This window comes from Pistacia vera, unplaced genomic scaffold (genome assembly GCF_008641045.1).
Source record: "Pistacia vera cultivar Batoury unplaced genomic scaffold, PisVer_v2 Contig52, whole genome shotgun sequence".
NCBI lineage: Eukaryota > Viridiplantae > Streptophyta > Magnoliopsida > Sapindales > Anacardiaceae > Pistacia > Pistacia vera.
The window spans coordinates 660,862-686,656 of NW_022196357.1; the positions used below are offsets into that span (position 1 = coordinate 660,862).

At 36.9% G+C, this 25,795-nt stretch overlaps 1 pseudogene; it reads right to left on the reverse strand.

Annotated features, from left to right (window-relative positions):
- LOC116106619 lies at positions 1-25,795 on the reverse strand (annotated as a pseudogene).

Below are 25,795 nucleotides of genomic sequence, written 5' to 3' on the forward strand. Positions count from 1 at the left end.
TCAAAAGTGCTTCTCAGCCTCTACTTCTGTCGTTTTAACCATATCCAAATCCAACTTGCTTTTCTCATGCTCTCTCTGCACCACACCATTACCTCCTTCGAACTTTAAACACAAAGTTCAAGAAACCAATTCAATTCAAATCAACACACACTTGACTAACCCTATTAAACACAACAACGGCACCACACCTCGTCCCTACCTGGCAGTTTCACTATGGTGGTTGTCACTTTCACGGTGGTGGCTAGTGCGTGTCTGCGATTTCGGGCAGTCGATTTCACGGTGGTGGGCAGTGGGCTGTTGGCTGGTGCGATTTCGCGATTTGGGGGTTTGTGTGACTCTTTTTCCAATTGTCGAGATCGGAGATGACTGATTTCACGACAAGGACTCGTGTCTGGTTCGCGATTTGGGAATTAGGGCAAGTGGGCAATTGAAATTGATTTGGTGTATTCGTGTTATACGATTTTGCACTTTGGGGGGTAACTGTCATTTTTTTAAGTTTTTCATTGGAAAATATCAGTTTAATACCTCATGGTTTAAAAATCACCAAAGCACCCTGCGTAAGTGCACAATGTATACACGAGCCGGACCAGGCTCGCGAGCCCACGAGTCAAGCTTCACTATGTTTGAACTTGACTCTGTTAATAAACCGAGTTTGAGCAGTCGACTCGATAATTACCGAGTCGAGCTCCAAGGCTCGACTGACAATCCTACTTACGAGTCACATTAGGTAAGACAGTTGCATAGTAATTTTTTTTTTCATGTACATGATTTGTTTGTGATGAATATTCCTAATATGTTATATTTAATTTATTTCAATTTGTTATTCTCATATCTTATCCATAAAGTTCAAATATTTTAGCAATTAATTTGATTCAGCATCCAATTTATTTATTGTTTATTGCATTTTTTTTTTTTTTTCAAACCAAGAAATCAAGCAACAAAGAATAGTTTATATATACCAAATCTTCAACTTTAATTCTCTTCTCCTTGATCATTGTGTAATCTATACACACATATATAAATATTCTTTTGAATTAACGCTGAATTTTATCACTTATTTATCCCTACATGGTAACCCTAGCTAATTTTATAGTATTACAAGAAAAAACGCTTTACACAACGATCTCTTAAACATGAAATATTTTATACGACAGTATTAAAATCCTATTTCAGTTGAAAGTTTCAGTTGAATTATTCTGTATCTCTATCTATTCTCAGGGAGATTGAAAAGTTTCACTGTATTATATTTAAAAATAAAATAAAGTAATTGTTTATTGCATTTTTTCAAACTAAGAAATCAAGCTAGAAAGAATAGTTTATCTATATTCTATACCAATTCTTCAACTTTAATTCCTCTCCAGCTTGATCATTGCTTAAACCTTACAGGAAAAACGTTTTTATACGACGATATATGGAATTTTTCATCCTACGGTGTTAAATTCCCTTTAAAGTTTTCGTCAAATTCTTCAAAGATATATAGAAATCTTTGGCAGATTTAGCAAGCAAAGGATAACTCTCCACGAGTGTATAACTAACATGTTGGTTTGGTTGTGTTGTTCTATTTACAGCAAATTCCGAAATGGTGCATCTGGTTGTATTATTTGATGCCTACATCCTGGTCACTTAATGTTTTGCTCACTTCACAGTACGAGAGACTCAAACAAAGACATTGTTGTGTTTGGAGAAATTAAAAAAATCCCCACCTTCTTGGAAGAGTACTTAGGGTTTCACCATGATCAGTTAGCTCTTTCAACTCTTATTCTTATACTTTATCCCCTTGTTCTTGCTTCTCTTTTCATATATTTTATCAGACGCTTGAACTTTCAGCGAAGGTGGATCTCGCTTCTTCCTTGATGTTAACTTTGCACAAAGCCAAATGCTAACAACACCCTTTCTATTATTCTCTCGTTCTCCTTTTAATACATGCACATAAGATGAACTCTCCATTCTTTTTTTTTTTAAGAATTATAACTTAATTCTTTCATCGCTCCATGTACATTATCCTTATATTCAACCATTACATCTGTTCTCATAATGATTCTTTTGATCTGTTGATGCTGTATTTTGACACTAATGACCTCGCACGTGTAAAGTGCTAAGAAGATCTTAGAAATTACACGTGATCAATTATGAGATTTGATTAAGGGTCACTGTTCTCACAGTAGCATGCAAAGACTTAATATAAAAAAGACGATGAGAATTTTTATAGTGGTTCTGATACTTTAAGCGATTCCTACATCCACTGTTTTGTTTTATATGAGTGTTCTTAGTGATTAACCAAGTTTACAAGAGGTCGCGAACATCGAATAGAATTACAAGTATTTGGTATTCAGAGAGAATATTAAGTCAGTCTCTTTCCCGTAGGGTGTCTTTGCTATTTACTTTGTTGAATTCAGAGTGTTTGATCCCCATTTTGTGAGGGGGAGCTCCCTATTTATAGCTGCTGAGTTCAAGATAATGATTACAAGTCTGCAAGTGGGTAGGTATTGTGCAACTCTTTTCTAGTCTCTCATTGGTTGATAACTTAGGAAATATCCTTAAATTAAATGAGGCTTGGACAAGTGTGCTTACCAAATTCATTCACAGACAAAACTTGAGTCGGCTAGGTCGGTGACAGCTATATTCTTTTTGTCTTGGGGTGATGTGGCAGATTCTGAGCGACGCAAAGCCTTCCTAAACTCTGATTGGTGCTCGCTTCAGCCCTGATTTAAGCTTACATCTGCCCTGATTTTTTAGGCATAACAGAAACTCCCTAGTTCTTGAGATTCAAGGAATCGAATCTTGAGAACTTCGTGATTATGCTGCGATCTGACTTGACTTCAGAAATACTTGCTCGAGCTGAGAGCTGAGAGGCATCACATTGTTGCAGACAACTTGAAGTCGACTGCTTGATCTGATTTCTGGAATTCTATCTTGACATGCGAATTAGAAGCAGGTCGTGAACTATGACTTGAGAGTAACATAGGCGACCTAACGTGATCGTTTACTGAGATCTATCGACTTGAGCTTGATCTTGCCTTGACACCTCAGGAGCTATTTTGAACTCTAACTATCATTCACAACTTAAAAACACTTAGAATATTCCATGGCTGAGAATTCTGAACCATCTTGTTTGGTGTTCGTGTTTGACATGTTTGAATAAATGTCTCTTTTGAACGACATTTTCATATGTTATTTGTTGCATTTAATAATTGGCTCTGTCAATAAAGTAATCTTTATCTAACAGATGTGTCTTTATGCACAATAAGTGTCAGCCATGAACATTAAATGCGAGCCATGCTGAAACAACATTCCCTTTTAGTGTATTAAATGCAAATGAGGATGTATTAAATGCGGATGAGATAATTATGCAGGCAATTGGCGTTCTCGATAAGCAGTAATGTCGGTCGGTTTCTGCGAGGCGTAGGAGTTACTCTTCCCATGGATCGATGACACGCGATTGCAATCTACAGCCAAGAATGAATTCCCGACCAAACGTCACTTATAAAGAAGTTGTAGCGTCGTCTTCTTCATTATAAAACCCTAACCTTGCCCTAACTTTTCAGAGAACTCGAACTTTTCAAAGAGAAAATATCATTTTCTTGGTCTCAAAAAAAAATTATTCTTCCTTCACCAGTTCATGCGAACCCAACGCTACAACAGAGCACCTATTTCAGGCAACAGAGAGGTCAAGAAATTTCTTCCTTTTTCTCTTTTTCATATTCCTGCAAATTTTTTTTTTTTTTTTTTTTTTTTTACTTTTAAAATCATGGTGTTTATGGGTATCTGGTAGGTCTAGAAAAAGAGCACTTCTGGGTAGTGTTCGAAAAGAAAATTTGAAGGCTTAAAACTTAGGGTAAAGAGTCCTAAAAGAATGTTTTTAAGAGTTTTTAAGGTTAGAAGTCTGGCGGCCATGGAAAAAACTATAGAGATTTCCTCCACTTCATCTGAGATGTCGTATGAGGTAGATTTTTCAGGGTTTGAGTCTCCCCTAAATGTCGTACCTTTACAAACTCTAAAGCCGATGGAGATCCTTGAAATGAGAACAGTCGGCGAAGAAACCTCACACACATCAGGTACCTCTGCAGGTTTTAGGAAGGTGATAAGGTCAACTGCCACAATGGAAGAAATTAAAAAGGAATTGGACCAATACGCGATCGAAGTAGACATATACTGAAAGAGGTCGTACACTGCTCAGGATCCTCCTGAGGGAATGGCTACGATCTTGGAAGCAATCTTTAAATGTGGAGTGAGAATTCCCTTCCACCCCTACATCAGGTCAATCCTCGACCACTTCCAGATCGCACCATTCAAGCTGATGTCGAACGCATATATGATAGCTATCGCTATGTATATATTGTTCTGCAACCACAACCTCGGAGAACCAACGACGTTGGAGCACGCTTGTGCCTATATTTTGAAAAAGAGTAACAATAAGGACTTGTACTATCTCTCCAAGCGACCAATGATCGAGGGAGGAATATTTAGTTATCCTAGTAACATGTGAGCTTACAAAACCAAATACTTTTTCTTTAAGTACAATGGTGTCTGTAAATTTCAGAAACCGAGTAGGTTTTTCCCTTCAATTTTAGGTCCCTTGCCCCCTTTTTACTTGTTCTTTTTTTCAAAATATAAACTAACGAACTCTTTTCTTATGCAAAATACAAAACGACCAAATTGCAGCTGTTGACTGATCGTAACCACATTTAAGCATTTGGCCAACTTCTGGATAAAGGTCGCAATGCGAAGCTGCTCGTGACGACTGAAAATCTTTGAAAGTACAGATTCTTCCCCCTAGAAGCATACTTAGATAGTTCAGTTTGTAAGTTTGTCTTAAATTGAAAAACATAAGTCTTTTAAACATTTAGACTCTTTTCGCTGATCGTTTTTGTATGCCATGTAGTCGAAGAAAGCGAAGCGGTCTGCAGGAATCACATTCCCAACATTGAATCCAGATTCTCAAGCTAGAGCAACTCCACCTAATGTCCATGTAACGGGGACCCTAGTACCAAAAGGCAACTAGCTACGAAGCGACATGAAGGAAATGCCAAACCTGCTACGACACATCCAATGAAGAAGAAGACCGTAGGCAAGAAGAAAAGGAAGACCATAACAGCAAAAGAGTCTAAGTCTGAGTCTGACGACTTCGGGGTACCACCAAACGAGCTGCAGCCTACCTAACTTCCTATTTCAAAAGCCCCTTCGAAGGATATGTCAAAGGCATCCCAAAGGGAGGAAGATGAAGCCACTCAAGGAAAAGGAGCAGCCGGTCAAGAACAAACAGAGAAAGTTCCCAACACGAGAGGTTGAGATCAATCTATCTTAGACCTCCTAAGGCAGCTTCTCAATCACTTGAGGTCAGTGATCTTTACACTGCTTGAGTGCAAACTGGAGTTGACCTTCGAAAGATATATAGCCTCCAAACCTTTCTACTTTCTGGTCACCATGCTCCAACTACAAAGTCAGGTAAAGCAAATCTTTCTCTCTATGATCTCTTTAACGCTGATCAAGTTCCTTAGTTTTCTTACAAAAACTTAACTCTTATCCATTTTCATTGGCAATTTGTGCTCTCCTTGAACATTGCGCGTAACAAAATGAAGATCAACTTTGGAGGTAAACTCCATGAAATCAAAGAGGAGATCATCAAATTAAGGTAAGCCCTTGCGGATTCTAATAAAGCCGCAAGTGATGCCCAACTTTAGGCGAGCACACTTCTGGTAGAAAAGGACTTTGCTCTGTGAGTAAAAGAGTTCTAGAAGCTAGAGCTTCAATAGAAGGACGATCAAACTAGAGAGCTACAGACAACAATTGTGAGGCTCACTAGAGATCTGAACTCATGAGAGCGTGAACTTTGAGAAAGAGAGAAGGAGTTCCAAGAGAGCATAAACCATGAAAAGGAGACAAAGGAATCTCGAGCTACTCTGTGGGCGAACACAGAAAAGAAAATGAAAGCCAAAGACATAGAGCTCGAGGTGACTCATGGGTAGGTCACTCTTGGGTAGGTCACTTCACTACCCAAGCAGATGTGACAGCTTAGCAACGAGGTGGAAAGGAAAGCTAGTAATTGGTTGTTGCAAGTTATTCATAGCTTGCAAGCGAAAAACCCAAACATAGATTTTTCCAGCCTCCCTGAAGAATATCAGGTAGCTCTTGCATTGATGTAGTCGACTGAAGAACAAGAAGATTAAGAGACTGCCTAGGATGAGGATTAGCAAGAAAAGGAGAATCTCGAAGACCAAGCTACTGATCCTGAGATCGTAGCAACTGAAGTCAGGGACTCTGAAGTTCAAGAGAAGTGATCAACCTCCCTTCTGCCTGTCCTTGAAGAATCTCTTTTGTTTCTTTTTTTCTTTTGATGTAGCTCTCTGGTCATCTATGTACATATTCTTCAATATATAAATAGACTTTTATAATTTAAGTACTTCATGAAATGAATACAACCTTTGTGATCGCATAACTTGTAAAACATCGTAAATAATAGGATTATAAAAACTTGAGATTACGACACAAGTAATTATTGAAGAAGAATGAGAATAGTCTTATTGACAAAATTTACAAGTAAAATAGATCGTATAAGCTATACAAGAGTTTGAAATTTACTGATAATAAGGTCTTCTAAGCTCATGGTACTTCAGAACCATAAAGTTTTTTAAGATGATACGTCTCAAGTCGTATCACCTTAGCAACTCGATAGGGACCTTCCTAGTTAGGCCCTAATACCCTTGCGCTTGGCTCTTTTGTATGGAGAATGACTTCTTTGAGGACCAGGTCGCTGACCCAAAAGTCTCTTCTCCTGACTTTAGAGTTGAAGAACCTTTTAGCCCACTACTAGTAGGAAGTTACCTTAACCAAGCTTTGTTGCGGTGTTCTTCAACCAAGTCCAGACTAGCACGCATAAGTGCTTCATTGTCTGCCTTATTGTAAAATTCTCTCCAGAGTGAATTAGTTCATATTCAACTGGGACCATTTTCTCATAGCCTTATGCTAGCGAAAATGGTGTCTCTGAAGTAGAAGTTTTCGGAGTTGTTATATATGCCCATAGAACCTCTGGGAGATCATCGGCCCAATTACCCTTTGCTACTCCAAGTTTGGTCTTCAAAGTGTGCTTAATGGTTTTGTTGACAACTTCAACTTGACCATTAGCTTGCGGTCTTGCTACTGAGGTGAATTTCTTATGAATCCCTAACTCTTCGTAAAATTGTTTGAACTCCTCATCGTCGAATTGTTTGCCATTATCTGAGATGAGTGTATGAGGAATTCCGTAGTAGCACATTATATTCTTGAAGACAAAGTCTTTGAGCTTTTTCATAGTGATCGCGACTAAAGGCTCTACCTCGACCCACTTAGTGAAATAATCCACTACAACCATAGCATACTTGATGCCACCTTTACTGTTTGGCATGGGACCGATGAGATCAATTTCCCACATAGCGAATGGCCAAGAACTGGTTATCACTGTCAACTAATGGGAAGGAGCTTGTGGGATGTTCGCAAATCTCTAGCATTTGTCACAGTTCTTCACAAAGTTGTAGGTATCTTCATGAAGCAAAGGCCAATAATATCCTTGTCGGATAATTTTATTGGCGAGAGATCATGTGGCAGTGTGATTACCATAGATCCCTTCATGTATCTCTCTCATGACGTAGTCTACATCTTCATCTATTACACATTGGAAGAGAAGAGTGTTAAATCCTCGTTTATACAACTAATCTCCAATTAGAGTGTAACAAGCAACTCTAATCTGTAAGAGTCTTGCCTCAATCTTGCTGTTAGGAAGAACCCTTTCTTTAAGATATTGAATGATTGGAGTCATCCAAGACATAGATTCAATTGTAGCCACTGTCTAGTCAGGTGAGTTGATGCTAGGAACTTCGATATACTTGACCGAGACCTTATCCGACACATCGGAGTCCAACGATGGTGCAATCTTAGCCAAAGCATCCACGATAGAGTTGCAATCTCTCATGATCTGCTTAATCGTATAGTACTTGAAGGGCTCGAGTACGGCCTTAGCTTTCTTCAAGTAATTGATCATGTTCTCTTCCTTGGCTTGATATTCTCCTAATATCTGGTTGACTACCAATTGGAAGTCGCTATTGATGTCAATCATTTTTGGCCCCATTTCTTTTACTAATCGCAGATTATGGGAGACGCAAAGCTTTCCTGAACTTTGATTGGTGCTCGCTGATGCAAGCTTACGTGAGCCTTGATTTTTTAGGCATAACATGATCCAATAATTTTTTTTTTTTTAAATGTCCGATTACTAATTATCTCTAATGTTTGATTATGTTTACATGTATTTTTAAATTATGTAAAGTTTAACTTAACTAGTTGTACTTTTGTTGCATTAAATCGTTCTCGCTTTTTGATTTTATATATCATTATTTTTTAGTTAATTCGACAACGTTTTAACTAGATCCGGCCTTGAGGGAGTCGCTTGAGGCTAAATTCAACCTCATTGTTAAAGGTGGAACAAATGGGCCGGGTTAGGTAGGTCAACCCTAACCCGACCCGCATATACCTCTCTAGACGAGCTGGGCCTTCATAGATCAGCCAGGTGACCTGGTGGGTTATATATATATATATATATATATATAAAAACTTGTCCAACCCGCTGGGATGACCCGCGGGTTGGACAAAAAAAATAATTTAATTTTTTTTTTTTTTTACAAATACCCATTTTATCCTTGAAATATAACCGTCATCCCAGCGGGTTGGACAAAAAAAATAATTTAATTTTTTTTTTTACAAATACCCATTTTATCCTTGAAATATAACCGTTTTATAGCAATTGGAGGGGTTTTTTTTTTGGTCATTTTCTTTTCCCATTTTTTTCTATAAATAGGGCCTAAACTCCATATTTCCTCACATCCCAAAGTCTCTCATTTTCTCTATTGAAATCTCTCAATTATTCTCTTTGTTGTCAATTTGTTCTCATTTAATTTTTATTAGTTTTTGCAATTTTCAATTCATATTTCCAAATTCCAAACCAATTCTCCTTCTTTAATTCTTTATTTCTTCTATATCCAATTTTTTTTTTTAATTAGAATGGATAAATATTTTCATCCCATCAGTTTCGATGATGAAGGAAATTATCCTAGTCCCTTTGAATTTACTAACGTAAATGTAGTAGATTCAAATAGTCTTGTTTTCTCATTCTCAAAATCCGATACACCTCATAATATTTCCCCCCTTCCTTCCCATGCTACTACAACTCCCAATGGTTCTAGAAGTCGTCCTCGTAATCATCGTCCTCGTCCAACTCCATCTCAAGTAGAAGCACGTTCATCAACTGCAGTCAAAACCGACGACAGGCACACATCAGACGTTTGGGTGTATTTCGATAAGTTTTACGAGACAGAAAATGGAGTTCACGTGAAGAAAGCAAGATGTAAATATTGTGGAAATATTTATAAAGCTAATGCAGGTAATAGTACTAGTATTTTAAAAATGTATGCTAATAAACATATTACTCAACATGGAAATAGAGAAACCAATCAAACTCAAATAACTAATATGGGTACTACTTGGCGTTATGATTCTGATGTATATAGGGAACAATTAATTTTATATATTGCTGCAACTAATTAACTTATTAATATGGCTGAAGATAAATATTTTGAAAGATTTATTAAAAATTCATTTTTTTAAGGATTTAAAAGTTATTCTAAAACTGCAACTAGAAATGATTTAATAAAATTGTTTGGAAAAATGAAATTAGAATTAAAAAATAAAATACACAGTTGTTATGTTAGTGTGACTCTAACCGCTGATATTTGGAGTGGTTGAGCTAAACAATATTATATTTGTATGACTAGTCATTATTTTGATAACAAATATAAATTAAATAAATTTTTATTGGGATTTAGATTAATGGATGTGGATCATAGTGGTCAACAAATTTATAATAAAATTGTTGAAGTTTTAGAAGATTATGATGTTGTTCACAAAGTAATAAGTTTAACTTTAGATGATGCAAGTGCTACTAGTAGAGCTATAAATTTTTTTAAAATAAATTTATCTTTTTATGACAATTTGAAGTTTTTTCACTAACACTATGCATGTCACATTATTAATTTAATTATGAAAAGTGGTATGAAAAAAATTAGAAATAATATTGATAGAATTAGGGATACTTTAGCTTGGATTACTAGTAGTAATAGAAGAAATGCTGAATTTCAAGATGTTTATACAAAATCAAATATGTCTCCTAGAACTTTTGTATAGACATGCTTGTTAAATGGAATAGTACTTATTTAATGTTTGATTCATGTTTACCTTATGCAAATTTAATTAGTTATTTTGTAGCAAATAATAGGGGTCCTCATTATTTAGTAGACAGTGATTGACATATAGCTCAAAATTTCATTCTTTTCTTAAAATTTTATATCAATCCAACTTACAACTTTCTGGTGTGTATTATCTTACTAGTTCATTGGTAATACATACAATTATAAAAACTTCAGATTTATTTTAAAAAAAATAGAAACAATAAAATTTTAGTGGGACCAATAGAGGCAATGGAATTAAAATTTCAAAAATATTGGAAACTCATTCATTTCCTTTATTGTTTAGCTGTCATATTTGGTCCTAGAATTAAATTAGCGCGTTTAGAAAATGGTTTAAACACGTTAAGTGAAAATTTACGAGAGAAGCATATGTCAATCAACTAGGAGAGATAAGAAAGTGTCTTGCAGAGGCATATTTGCAATATAAAAACAGGTATGGGAACCAGCGAAGAGGCGAAATACTCGAGAAAGTAGCATCAGAAGAAACAAATGAAGACATCGACTCCTAGAGTGCACTTAATAGGCTGAAGAGGACCCAAACCCGAAGCACAACCTCCTCTTTAGAAGCATCAACAACGAATGTACTGTCCTCCATGCAGCTATATAGTAATGAGTTTCACCAATATTTGAGAACCCCTGACGTGCTACTAGCAGATCTACAACAAAGAGCCGACTTTGATGTCTTAGAATATTGGAAAACTAAAAAATATATTTTTCTGGTATTATCAAGACTTGCCCTAGATGTTTTCTTAGTTCCTGTCTCAACCGTCTCATCCAAACAAACATTTAGTGCAAGTGGAAGAATTTTAAATGAAAGGAGGACTAAACTTTCACAAAAAATGATTGAAGTCCTCACATGTCTTCGAGATTAGGAACGATAAAGCCATCAAGATCAATACGAGGTTGTCAACGATACTTTAATAGAATCATTTCAATTTTGTAATATATATGATACAGATGAGGGAGATCCTAGTCAACCCCCAAATTAGTTGTTTTGTAAATTGTAACTTTGTAATTTGTAAATTAACTGTCAATTATTGCACTCTTTTTTCCTTACCAAGTTTTTGTCCCAATTAGGTTTTTCTTGGTAAGGTATTTAACGAGGCAATAATCGTTGTAATTTCTTATTTTATTTTTTGATAAATAAATAAATCTAATTTTTCTTATATTACAAGTTAATTGTATTAAAATTGAATTAATATTTGAAATGTTAACAAAAAAAAATTAATTTAATTGAATTATTGATATTTGAAAAGTTAGCTAAAAAAATTATACAAAATAAAAAAATTATGGGCCAGCCCGGCCCGACCTGCACCAAAACTCGTCGGGTTAGGGTTGGCGAGTTAGGCGGGTTAGGGTTGGCGAGTTAGGCGGGGCCAACCCTTCTAGCCAAGAGGCTTCTTTAAATTTATATAGGAAAAATAACAATTTAACCTTATAAATATAAGACACCCTTAGTTTTTGAAAGTAACACTTTAGTCCTGGTAAACGTAAGGTCTGTTTGGTTCATTATTCTAATAGTTTTTAGAATATATTTTGAAACGGTTAAATTGGTGTGTATTACGATGTAGGATTTGAAAATTAACAAAAATCCCCATAGGTTTTTTATTTACTAAACACCCCTATAATAAAATATTAAAAGTTAACAAAAACACCCCCAGACCACCATTAATAGGGACAGCCGGCCACCACCGCAGGAGGGTGGCCGGGGTGTGTTTGCAATTTCTAAAAAAAAAAATTGGGGTGTTTAGTTAAATTAACAAATTTAGGGGTTTAAAAAAATTAAATAATATAATATAATTGTGATAATAGCCAATTTTACTATTTAACTTTATTGGGAAAAACCAGAATAATATTCGGAAGAGTGAAACAAATGAGTCGTAACTTTTTTAATCACTTCTGGCCTGTTATTTATTGATAACATTTTGGCCCCTTCAGAATTTTTTTTCTGGCTTTGTCCCTATGGTGGTGTGACTGTGAAGGGGCAATAGTTGTTGGGTTGTGGGTGTGGAAAGAGATTTTAATTTTTATTTTTATTTTTTTGAGATGATGGAGGAAAGCTGTAGTAGCGTAGGGTGGGCTTTGCGCAAAACAAGGCCGACCTAAGGGGTAGGTAAGTGAACCCCTGCTTAGGCCCACCAAAAATAGGGTAAAAAGGATTCAAAATTTTTATAATGTTTTTTAATATATTACAAAAATAAAATAGTGTATAATTTTCTATCCAAGCCAGTGCCCAAAAAAAAAAAAGCAAAAGGCCCAAATTTATTATAAAATTTTTACATATTCCCACTCAAAGTATGAATAATACAAGTTTGTACCTCTAGTTTCATATTCCAATTTACACCCTTAAATTAACACATGATTTCTTTTAATATGAAAGGCTAAAATGGTCATTTATATGTCTCAAATTACTCACCCCCAATCAATCACAAAACTCGACATTCACATAAATCGTCACCACCCCACTTTCGCCGCCAACCGTTTGGAGCTGATTCCGGTTGATTTTCTCTCCAAAATCAATCAAATCATCATCTATCATTTCCTAAGTGTTTTCCAGCCTTGATAGCCCTATTTGGCTGATTTTTGATGAGTCTCGCAACCCTCCACCGACGCGAAGCCATTCCTGGCCTTTTTGGCATGTACTCGGCGTCGTTGGCCTTCCCTGACACCATCATCTTCCTCCCCTTAGCCCTTTCACCAAAACCCTTATCATACCTCATCCGTTTACTCCACCAATTGCTGGCCACGATACCTTTTGGGCCACGACATCTCAAGCCTTTTCGATAAATCCTGGCATTGGAAATCACCAACTTCACCACCCATCGCTTCATCTGCTCTCCAAAACCCCCCACCAACCTAACCCCATTACCTGCGGTTGCTCCCCTTCTCCTAGTGATTTTGCATCTCAAAAGGCAAGAAAAATAAATTTGAATATTTTTTTTAATATATGTTTATATTATTAGAAGACCCTCAAAGTAACTCTTACTTAGGGTCAAAATGTTCCTAAGATGGCCCTAGTACAAAAGTGACTAGGGGAAAGGAGAATGAAGGAAATGGTGAGGCTGAGGAAAATGGTGATCAAGAGAGAATGTAGACTCCACCTTTTTATATAGAAATTAAAATTTTAATAAAAAATCATTTATCTCTCTATTTTATATTTTTCTCCCGTCTCTTAAACAAAAATTTTCATTTTAAATCAAGACTTTTAACACAACATTGTAAACGGGAAAAATATATATTTAAGAGAAGCTTTTCGAGTCGAACAAAATAAGTGATACTTTAAAGGGTTTCATCAGTTGCCCATGTTAAATTTCATATTTTTCTTTGTATACATTTTCAAATATTGTTTTTTACCAATAATCCAATGTGTTTTCTTTTTCACATTTTTAGATCATTTTCAATATTTCAAAAATACACAAAAATTATAAAACACATCTTAAATCATTTTGTGCATGATTCATTAGCATGGTGGCTAAAATCACATATAATTGGTATGTAGGAGAGTGCTTTAGGAATTTATTTATTGTGTTGCATTAGGAATTTTAAACTATAGAAAAGAAGGTTATTGTGTTATCAATAAACAACAGATCTAGCTGTCGTTGATGGTCAAAAGCCAAGATATGGCCATCGCACAGTCATGTCCTACAAAGATCTTTGGTCGTAATCTGGCCAAATCCACGATGGATCTAGTTAAAAAAGGCCAAATCAGTGCATGACCGGCCAGATTCAGCCGGTCGTGCCCCATTCCGGTAGATTACGACAGTAGTGGTCGACTGCCAGCAATATGTGGTGGGTGATGTGTTTTTGTCATTTTAACTTTTATTGTTGGGGATGTTTAATTAAATTAACAAACCTATGAGTTAAAAATAATTTAAATATTTTGAATTGAATAAAATATGATTAGATTTGAGAATATTAAAACAAATATATTTTTAGGTTTTTATAATACGATAGTGGAATATGATATATAGGATAGTAAAATGTGCCAAACGGATCAGACTATTAAACTAGACAATATCAAAATAAAGAGTATTCTTTCTATGAACAATAAAAAACTTTTAAATTAATGATTATGTAACATTTATTAAATTCAATGGGATAATCTTAGTATTCTCTCCCCACATATTACAAGGTTTCATTTACTCTTCATATGAACCTTTTACATTATTTGTTTTTAAAATTTTATTTTGCATTAAAAGAGAGCAATGGTCACAAACATGACTGTAGTTAGTACAACTCCTATTTTTCAATATCCGATATCCATGCTTCCTTATCTAATAACCTTACGGGAATACAACCCTTGGATCTTCAGACAATATCCAAGGACTGGCATGATCCCTCACTTTAGATATATCAATCTGATCACTTACGAGTAGGACTGTAAACGAGCCGAGCGAGCTTTTGGCTTATTGAGCTTGGCTCTTTACTACAGTGTCAGCTCGCCTGCGAGCCTCAGATTGAGACTCGAACTCAGCTCGATCAAGTTTGATCAAGCTCAAGCCGCTGAACTCAAGCTGAGCTTATAAGCTCGCGAGCTCGTTAAGAATGAGAGCAATGATACGGGGAGAGTTTTGAGTGTTGAGCTTCGGAAGAAGTGAGTCTAGCGCTAACGCTTATGATGGACTCACTCAAACCCAAAAAACAGTCACATTCATACATGCTAATTCACTTCTAAATTTTTTGAGTTAAAATCAAAAGTGCTTCTCAGCCTCTACTTCTGTTCGTTTTAACCAATCCAAATCCAACTTGCTTTCCTCATGCTCTCTCTGCACACACCATTACCTCCTTCGAACTTTAAACACAAAGTTCAAGAAACCAATTCAATTCAAATCCACACCACTTGACTAACCCTATTAAACACAAACACGGCACCACACCTCGTCCCTACCTGGCAGTTTCACTTGGTGGTTGTCACTTTCACGGTGGTGGCTAGTGCGTGTCTGCGATTTCGGCAGTGATTTCACGGTGGTGGGCAGTGGGCTGTTGGCTGTGCGATTTCGCGATTTGGGGGTTTGTGTGACTCTTTTTCCATTGTCGAGATCGGAGATGACTGATTCACGAATGACTCGTGTTGGTTCGCGATTTGGGAATTAGGGCAAGTGGGCAATTGAAATTGATTTGGTGTATTCGTGTTATACGATTTTGCACTTTGGGGGGTAACTTCATTTTTTTAAGTTTTTCATTGGAAAATATCAGTTTAATACCTCATGGTTTAAAAATCACCAAAGCACCCTGCGTAGTGCACATGTATACACAGCCGGACCAGGCTCGCGAGCCCAGCAGTCAGCTTCACTATGTTTGAACTTGACTCTGTTATAAACCGAGTTTGAGCAGTCGACTCGATAATTACCGAGTCGAGCTCCAAGGCTCGACTGACATCCTACTTACGAGTCACATTAGGTAAGACAGTTGCATAGTAATTTTTTTTTTCATGTACATGATTTGTTTGTGATGAATATTCCTAATTGTTATATTTAATTTATTTCAATTTGTTATTCTCAATCTTACCATAAGTTCAAATATTTTAGCAATTAATTTGATTCAGCATCCAATTTATTTATTGTTTATTGCATTTTTTTTTTTTTTTTCAAACCAAGAAATCAAGCAACAAAGAATAGTTTATATATACCAAATCTTCAACTTTAATTCTCTTCTCCTTGATCATTGTGTAATCATACACACATATATAATATTCTTTTGAATTAACGCTGAATTTTATCACTTATTTATCCCTACATGGTAACCCTAGCTAATTTTATAGTATTACAAGAAAAAACGCTTTACACAACGATCTCTTAAACATGAAATATTTTATACGACAGTATAAAATCCTATTTCAGTTGAAAGTTTCAGTTGAATTATTCTGTATCTCTATCTATTCTCAGGGAGATTGAAAAGTTTCACTGATTATATTTAAAAATAAAATAAAGTAATTGTTTATTGCATTTTTTCAAACTAAGAAATCAAGCTAGAAAGAATAGTTTATCTATTTCTATACCAATTCTTCAACTTCAATTCCTCTCCAGCTTGATCATTGCTTAAACCTTACAGGAAAAACGTTTTTATACGACGATATGGAATTTTTCATCCTACGGTGTTAAATTCCTTTAAGTTTTCGTCAAATTCTTCAAAGATATTAGAAATCTTTGGCAGATTTGCAAGCAAGGAATAACTCTCCACGAGTGTATAACTACATGTTGGTTGGTTGTGTTGTTCTATTTACAGCAAATTCCGAAATGGTGCATCTGGTTGTATTATTTGATGCCTACATCCTGGTCACTTAATGTTTTGCTCACTTCACAGTACGAGAGACTCAACAAAGACATTGTTGTGTTTGAGAAATTAAAAAAATCCCCACTTCTTGAAAGTACTTAGGGTTTCACCATGATCAGTTAGCTCTTTCAACTCTTATTCTTATACTTTATCCCCTTGTTCTTGCTTCTCTTTTCTATATTTTATCAGACGCTTGAACTTTCAGCGAAGGTGGATCTCGCTTCTTCCTGAGGTTACTTTGCACAAAGCCAAATGCTAACAACACCCTTTCTATTATTCTCTCCGTTTCCTTTTAATACATGCACATAAGATGAACTCCATTCTTTTTTTTTTTTAGAATTATAACTTAATTCTTTCATCGCTCCATGTACATTATCCTTATATTCACCATTACATTGTTCTCATATGATTCTTTTGATCTGTTGATGCTGTTTTTGACACTAATGACCTCGCACGTGTAAAGTGCTAAGAAGATCTTAGAAATTACACGTGATCAATTATGAGATTTGATTAAGGGTCACTGTTCTCACAGTAGCATGCAAAGACTTAATATAAAAAAGACGATGAGAATTTTTATAGTGGTTCTGATACTTTAGCGATTCCTACATCCACTTTTTGTTTTATATGAGTGTTCTTAGTGATTACCAAGTTTACAAGAGTCGCGAACATCGAAAGAATTACAAGTTTTGGTATTCAGAGAGAATATTAAGTCGTCTCTTTCCCGTAGGGTGTCTTTGCTATTTACTTTGTTGAATTCAGAGTGTTTGATCCCCATTTTGTGAGGGGGAGCTCCCTTTTATAGCTGCTGAGTTCAAGATAATGATTACAAATCTGCAAGTGGGTAGGTATTGTGCAATCTTTTCTAGTCTCTCATTGGTTGATAACTTAGGAAATATCCTTAAATTAAATGAGGCTTGGACAAGTGTGCTTACCAAATTCTTCACAGACAACTTGAGTCGGCTAGGTCGGTGACAGCTAATATCTTTTTGTCTTGGGGTGATGCAGATTCTGAGCGACGCAAAGCCTTCTAAACTCTGATTGGTGCTCTTAGCCCTGATTTAAGCTTACATCTGCCCTGATTTTTTAGGCATAACAAAACTCCCAGTTCTTGAGATTCAAGGAATCGAATCTTGAGAACTTCTGATTATGCTGCGATCTGACTTGACTTCAGAAATACTTGCTCGAGCTGAGAGCTGAGAGGCAGTCACATTGTTGCAGCAACTTGAAGTCGACTGCTTATCTGATTTCTGGAATTCTATCTTGACATGCGAATTAGAAGCAGGTCGTGAACTATGACTTGAGAGTAACATAGGCGACCTAACGTGATCGTTTACTGAGATCTATCGACTTGAGCTTGATCTTGCCTTGACACCTCAGGAGCTATTTTGAACTCTAACTATCATTCCAACTTAAAAACACTTAGAATATTCCATGGCTGAGAATTCTGAACCATCTTGTTTGGTGTTCGTGTTTGACATGTTTGAATAAATGTCTCTTTTGAACGACATTTTCATATGTTATTTGTTGCATTTAATAATTGGCTCTGTCAATAAAGTATCTTATCTAACAGATGTGTCTTTATGCACAATAAGTGTCAGCCATGAACATTAAATGCGGCCATGCTGAAACAACATTCCCTTTTATGTATTAAATGCAAATGAGGATGTATTAAATGCGGATGAGATAATTATGCAGGCATTGGGTTCTCGATAAGCAGTAATGTCGGTGTTTTCTGCGAGGCGTAGGAGTTACTCTTCCATGGATCGATGACACGCGATTGCAATCTACAGCCAGAATGAATTCCCGCCAAACGTCGCTTATAAAGAAGTTGTAGCGTCGTCTTCTCATTATAAAACCCTAACCTTGCCCTAACTTTTAGAGAACTCGAACTTTTCAAAGAGAAAATATCATTTTCTTGTCTCAAAAAAAAATTATTCTTCCTCACCAGTTCATGCGAACCCAACGCTACAACAGAGCACCTATTTCAGGCAACAGAGAGGTCAAGAAATTTCTTCCTTTTCTCTTTTTCATATTCCTGCAAATTTTTTTTTTTTTTTTTTTTTTTTTTTTTTACTTTTAAAATCATGGTGTTTATGGGTATCTGGTAGTCTAGAAAAAGAGCACTTCTGGGTAGTGTCGAAAAGAACATTTGAAGCTTAAAACTTAGGTAAAGAGTCCTAAAAGATGTTTTAAGAGTTTTTAAGGTTTGAAGTCTGGGGCCATGGAAAAAACTATAGAGATTCCTCCACTTCATCTGAGATGTCGTATGAGGTAGATTTTTCAGGGTTTGAGTCTCCCCTAAATGTCGTACCTTTACAAACTCTAAAGCCGATGAGATCCTTGAAATGAGAACAGTCGCGAAGAAACCTCACACACATCAGGTCCCCTGCAGGTTTTAGGAAGGTGATAAGGTCAACTGCCACAATGGAAGAAATTAAAAAGGAATTGGACCATACGCGATCGAAGTAGACATAACTGAAAGAGGTCGTACACTGCTCAGGATCCTCCGAGGGAATGGCTACGATCTTGGAAGCAATCTTTAATGTGGAGTGAGAATTCCCTTCCACCCCTACATCAGGTCAATCCTCGACCACTTCCAGATCGCACACTTCAAGCTGATGTCGAACGATATATGATAGCTATCGCTATGTATATATTGTTCTGCAACCCAACCTCGGAGAGCCAACGACGTTGGAGCACGCTTGTGCCTATATTTGAAAAAGAGTAACAATAAGGACTTGTACTATCTCTCCAAGCGACCAATGATCGAGGAGGAATATTTAGTTATCCTAGTAATGTGAGCTTACAAACCAAATACTTTTTCTTTAAGTACAATGGTGTCTGTAAATTTCAGAACCGAGTAGGTTTTTCCCTTCAATTTCAGGTCCCTTGCCCCCTTTTTACTTGTTCTTTTTTTCAAAATATAAACTAACGAACTCTTTTCTTAGCAAAATACAAAACGACCAAATTGCAGCTGTTGACTGTCGTAACCCACATTTAACATTTGGCCAACTTCTGGATAAAGGTCGCAATGCAAGCTGCTCGTGACGACTGAAAATCTTCGAAAGTAAGATTCTTCCCCCTAGAAGCATACTTAGATAGTTCAGTTTGTAAGTTTGTCTTAAATTGAAAAACATAAGTCTTTTAAACATTTAGACTCTTTTCGCTGATCGTTTTTGTATGCCATGTAGTCGAAAAAGCGAAGCGGTCTGCAGGAATCACATTCCCAACATTGAATCCGATTCTCAAGCTGGAGCAACTCCACTGATTCCTGTAACGGGGACCCTAGTCCAAAAGGCAACTGCTACGAAGCGACATGAAGGAACTGCCAACCTGCTAAACACATCCATGAAAGAAACCGTAGGCACGAAGGAAAGGAAGACCATAACAGCAAAAGTCTAAGTCTGAGTCTGACGACTTCGAGGTACACCAACGAGCTGCAGCCTACCTAACTTCCTATTTCAAAGCCCCTTCGAAGATATGTCAAAGGCATCCCAAAGGAGGAAGATGAAGCCACTCAAGGAAAAGGAGAGCCGGTCAAGAACAAACAGAGAAAGTTCCCAACACGAAGGTTGAGATCAATCTTCTTAGACCTCTAGGCAGCTTCTCAATCACTTGAGGTCAGTGATCTTTACACTGCTTGAGTGCAAACTGAGTTACCTTCGAAAGATATATAGCCTCCAAACCTTTCTACTTTTGGTCACCATGCTCCAACTACAAAGTCAGGTAAAGCAATCTTTCTCTTATGATCTCTTTAACGCTGATCAGTTCCTTGTTTTCTTACAAAAACTTAACTCTTATCCTTTTTCATTGGCAATTTGTGCTCTCCTTGAACATTGCGCGTAACAAAGAAATCAACTTTGGAGGTAAACTCCATGAAATCAAAGAGGAATCATCAAATTAAGGTAAGCCCTTGCGGATTCTAATAAAGCCGCAAGTGATCCCAACTTTAGGCGAGCACACTTCTGGTAGAAAAGGACTTTGCTCTGTAGTAAAGAGTTCTAAAGCTAGAGCTTCAAGTAAGGACGATCAAACTGAGAGCTACAGACAACAAGTGTGAGCTCACTAGAGATCGGAACTCATGAGAGGTGAACTTTGAGAAAGAAGAAGGAGTTCCAAGAGACATAAACCATGAAAGGAGACAAGGAATCTCGAGCTACTCTGTGGGCGAACCACAGAAAAGAAAATGAAAGCCAAAGACATAGAGCTCGAGGTGACTCATGGGTAGGTCACTCTTGGGTAGGTCACTTCACTACCCAAGCAGATGTGACACTTAGCAACGAGGTGGAAAGGAAAGCTAGTAATTGGTTGTTGCAAGTTATTCATAGCTTGCAAGCGAAAAACCCAAACATAGATTTTTCCAGCCTCCCTGAAGAATATCAGGTAGCTCTGCTTGATGTAGTCGACTGAAGAACAGAAGATTAAGAGACTGCCTGATGAGGATTAGCAAGAAAAGGAGAATCTCGAAGACCAAGCTACTGATCCTGAGATCGTAGCAACTGAAGTCAGGACTCTGAAGTTCAAGAGAGTGATCAACCTCCCTTTGCCTGTCCTTGAAGAATCTCTTTTGTTTCTTTTTTTCTTTTGATGTAGCTCTCTGGTCATCTATGTACTATTCTTCAATATATAAATAGACTTTTTAATTTAAGTACTTCATGAAATGAATACAACCTTTGTGATCGCATAACTTGTAAAACATCGTAATAAATAGGATTATAAAAACTGAGATTAACCACAAGTAATTATTGAAGAAGAATGAGAATAGTCTTATTGACAAAATTTACAAGTAAAAGATGTATAAGCTATACAAGAGTTTGAAATTACTGATAATAAGTTCTTCTAAGCTCATGGTACTTCAGAACCATAAAGTTTTTAAGATGTACTTCTCAAGTCGTATCACCTTAGCAACTCGATAGGGACCTTAGTTAGGCCCAATACCCTTGCGCTTGGCTCTTTTGTATGGAGAATACTTCTTTGAGGACCAGGTCGCTGACCCAATTCTCTTCTCTGACTTTAGAGTTGAAGAACCTTTTAGCCCACTCATCTGTAGGAAGTTACCTTAACCAAGCTTTGTTGCGGTGTTCTTCAACCAGTCCAGACTAGCAGCATAAGTGCTTCATTGTCTGCCTTATTGTAAAATTCTCTCCAGAGTGAATTAGTTCATATTCAACTGGGACATTTTCTCATAGCCTTATGCTAGCAAATGGTGTCTCTGAAGTAGAAGTTTTCGGAGTTGTTATATATGCCCATAGAACCTCTGGGAGATCATCGGCCCAATTACCCTTTGCTACTCCAAGTTTGGTCTTCAAAGTGTGCTTAATGGTTTTTGTGACAACTTCAACTTGACCATTAGCTTGCGGTCTTGCTACTGAGGTGATTTCTATGAATCCCTAACTCTTCGTAAAATTGTTTGAACTCCTCATCGTCGAATGTTTTTGCCATTATCTGAGATGAGTGTATGAGGAATTCCTAGTAGCACATTATATTCTTGAAGACAAAGTCTTTGAGCTTTTCATAGTGATCGCGCCTAAAGCTCTACCTCGACCCACTTAGTGAAATAATCCACTACAACCAAGCATACTTGTGCCACCTTTATGTTTGGCATGGGACCGATGAGATCAATTTCCCACATAGCGAATGGCCAAGAACTGGTTATCACTGTCAACTAATGGGAAGGAGCTTGTGGGATTTGTTCGCAAATCTCTAGCATTTGTCACAGTTCTTCACAAAGTTGTAGGTTCTTCATGAAGCAAAGGCCAATAATATCCTTGTCGGATAATTTTATTGGCAGAGAATCATGTGGCGTGTGATTACCATAGATCCTTCATGTATCTCTCTCATGAGTAGTCTACATCTTCATCTATTACCATTGGAAGAGAAGAGTGTTAAATCCTCGTTTATACAACTATCCCAATTAGAGTGTAACAAGCAACTCTAATCTGTAAGAGTCTTGCCTCAATCTTGCTGTTAGGAAGAACCCTTTCTTTAAGATATTGAATGATTGGAGTCATCCAAGACATAGATTCAATTGTAGCCACTGTCTAGTCAGGTAGTTGATGCTAGGAACTTCGATATCTGACGAGACCTTATCCGACACATCGGAGTCCAACGATGGTGCAATCTTAGCCAAAGCATCCGATAGAGTTGCAATCTCTCATGATCTGCTTAATCGTATAGTACTTGAAGGCTCGGTACGGCCTTAGCTTTCTTCAAGTAATTGATCATGTTCTCTCCTTGGCTTGATATTCTCCTAATATCTGGTTGACTACCATTGGAAGTCGCTATTGATGTCAATCATTTTTGGCCCATTTCTTTTACTAATCGCAGATTTAGGAGACGCAAAGCTTTCCTGAACTTTGATTGGTGCTCGCTGATGCAAGCTTACGTGAGCTTGATTTTTAGGCATAACATGATCCAATAATTTTTTTTTTTTAAATGTCCGTTACTAATTATCTCTAATGTTTGATTATGTTTACATGTATTTTTAAATTATGTAAAGTTTAACTTAACTAGTTGTACTTTTGTTGCATTAAATCGTTCTCGTTTTTGATTTTATATATCATTATTTTTTAGTTAATTCGACAACGTTTTAACTAGATCCGGCCTTGAGGGAGTCGCTTGAGGCTAAATTCAACCTCATTGTTAAAGGTGGAACAAATGGGCCGGGTTAGGTAGGTCAACCCTAACCCGACCCGCATATACCTCCTAGACGAGCTGGGCCTTCATAGATCAGCCAGGTGACCTGGTGGGTTATATATATATATTATTATATATTATATATATATATATATATACTATATATAAAACTTGTCCAACCCCTGGGATGACCCGCGGGTTGACAAAAAAAATAATTTAATTTTTTTTTTTTTACAAATACCCATTATCCTTGAAATATAACCGTCATCCCAGCGGGTTGGACAAAAAAAATAATTTAATTTTTTTTTTTACAAATACCATTTTACCTTGAAATATAACCGTTTTATAGCAATTGGAGGGGTTTTTTTTTTGGTCATTTCTTTTCTCCATTTTTTTCTATAAATAGGGCCTAACTCCATATTTCCTCACATCCCAAAGTCTCTCATTTTCTCTATTGAAATCTCTCAATTATTCTCTTTGTTGTCAATTTGTTCTCATTTAATTTTTATTAGTTTTTGCAATTTTCAATTCTATTTCCAAATTCCAAACCAATTCTCCTTCTTTAATTCTTTATTTCTTCTATATCCAATTTTTTTTTAATTAGAATGGATAAATATTTTCATCCCATCAGTTTCGATGATGAAGGAAATTATCCTAGTCCCTTTGAATTTACTAACGTAAATGTAGTAGTTCAAAAGTCTTGTTTTCTCATTCTCAAAATCCGATACACCTCATAATATTCCCCCCTTCCTTCCCATGCTACTACAACTCCCAATGGTTCTAGAATTCGTGAAGCCCACATCGGGAGTACATGTCAACACCAACATCGTTTGCATCCCAAGACATCCTGAGGATTGGTTCAACGATAACCCATCACATCCGGCATCAGAATATGGTTTCCCATAGGCTGATGCCATACTGCATCAGTGTATGACAATGTATCGACTCCAGATGTGTAAGGACATGTTTCAGCAACTGCCGGCACAATGTTGTGCCGTGGGTAGTGAAGAGTCCCAACGCAAATCCTCCGCATCAGGAGTGCTTGTCAGGACATGTTTCAGCAAATGCCGGCACAATGTTGTGCTGTGATTAGTGAAGAGTCCCAACGCAACTCCTTCGCATCAGGAGTGCTCGTCGGGAGAAAAGGATTTTCTGGTGGTGTCAAGTTATGATTTTACCTTGAGGGTATAACTTAGTTCGTTTGGTTAGTTTTCTTGTTATGGAAGTAAGAGGTCTGGAGATCAAATCATCCTTATACCAAACTAATCTCTCCGAGGGGTTTGGTTCGGTTTTTATTCAAGTAAAAGAAATTTAACTTGGAAAAAAGATAACTAACCCCTGCTCGTAAGCTGTCCATGGTGATACAGAGACATAAAAGAGGACCCATTTTTGCCACCTGATTTGCAATTGCTTTGGTTTTGCTTAATGCATATCCCAAAATGTGGCGACTGAAGAAGAGAGTTGTCCTTACAAGAACCATCTCAATGACTGCAAGAACCATTATGGCACAAACAACCATTTTTGCTGCCTAAGGATTACCAGCTCCTAAGTTGATTGGAAACTCTTGTGCTGCAAAATTGTAGATTCAGCCGTTGTCAATGTATCGAAGCAGCTTTGTTTGATATCATTTGTCCATAAATTGTGCGTAAGAGACAAGTTTAGTTCAAACCTTGCAGTAGCCCGAAATCCATATGGTATGAAGTAGTGTAGATAAGTAATGGGAAAGCTGTTAACAAGGACTACAAGTCAAAATTTGTATCATCGGTTCTTGTAACATGTTTTAAAGGCATATGTTAAGGTAAAATATTGTCGTCTTGGATAAATAATATAAAGAAGCATATATACCATATGGAGAGCACTAAAGTCTCAAGTTCTGGATTAGGTAGTAATCCAGAAAGCAAAATGATAAGCTCATAGGACGGCCATTCCAGACTGTTAAAGTGTTTGGCATGAAGGAAAATATCAGGAACCTAGAACCAGAAAAGGCTGAAGAGAACCAAAATCTTGACAGAAAGAATGAGAGACAGAAATTACCAAGTCATTACCGCAGAAGGAACAGCAAATTTGAAGAACTCCTTGATGCTCAAGAACACATCCTTGGAAAACGCAGCACGAGTTTTTTTACATAATGAGGAGTCCTTCATATAAAATCCAAGTAGAAACACATTCAACCAATATGCTAAACCAATAGGTAATGCAGCGCCAACACATCCCAGTTTCAACTTAAACACCAGTGCCCAACAAAGAGGTACGTAGAAACAAAAAGTTACACTAGAGCTAACGAGCATCGGAAGGATCAAGCTTTGAGTCTGGAGATACCAGATTAGTGCTTGAAGTACAGCATACCAAAAAAGATTCGGAATGAGGCAAGTCGAGTACTTCTGTGCGACGCATGCGATTGCAGGTTCTTGGCCTATAAGGATCAGTAACTTGTTTGTGAAGATCCACAGGACCGAATTCGGAAAGCAAACTAGAATGAGTGAAATGATGGAACAATAAATATAAGTTCCAAGCTTCCGATATTGTTGTGCTCCATAAGCTTGTCCACAGAGAGTTTCCAATGCACCAGCCATTCCAAACTGCTCACCTTCTTTAGCTCTTTCATGGAAACCATCCAT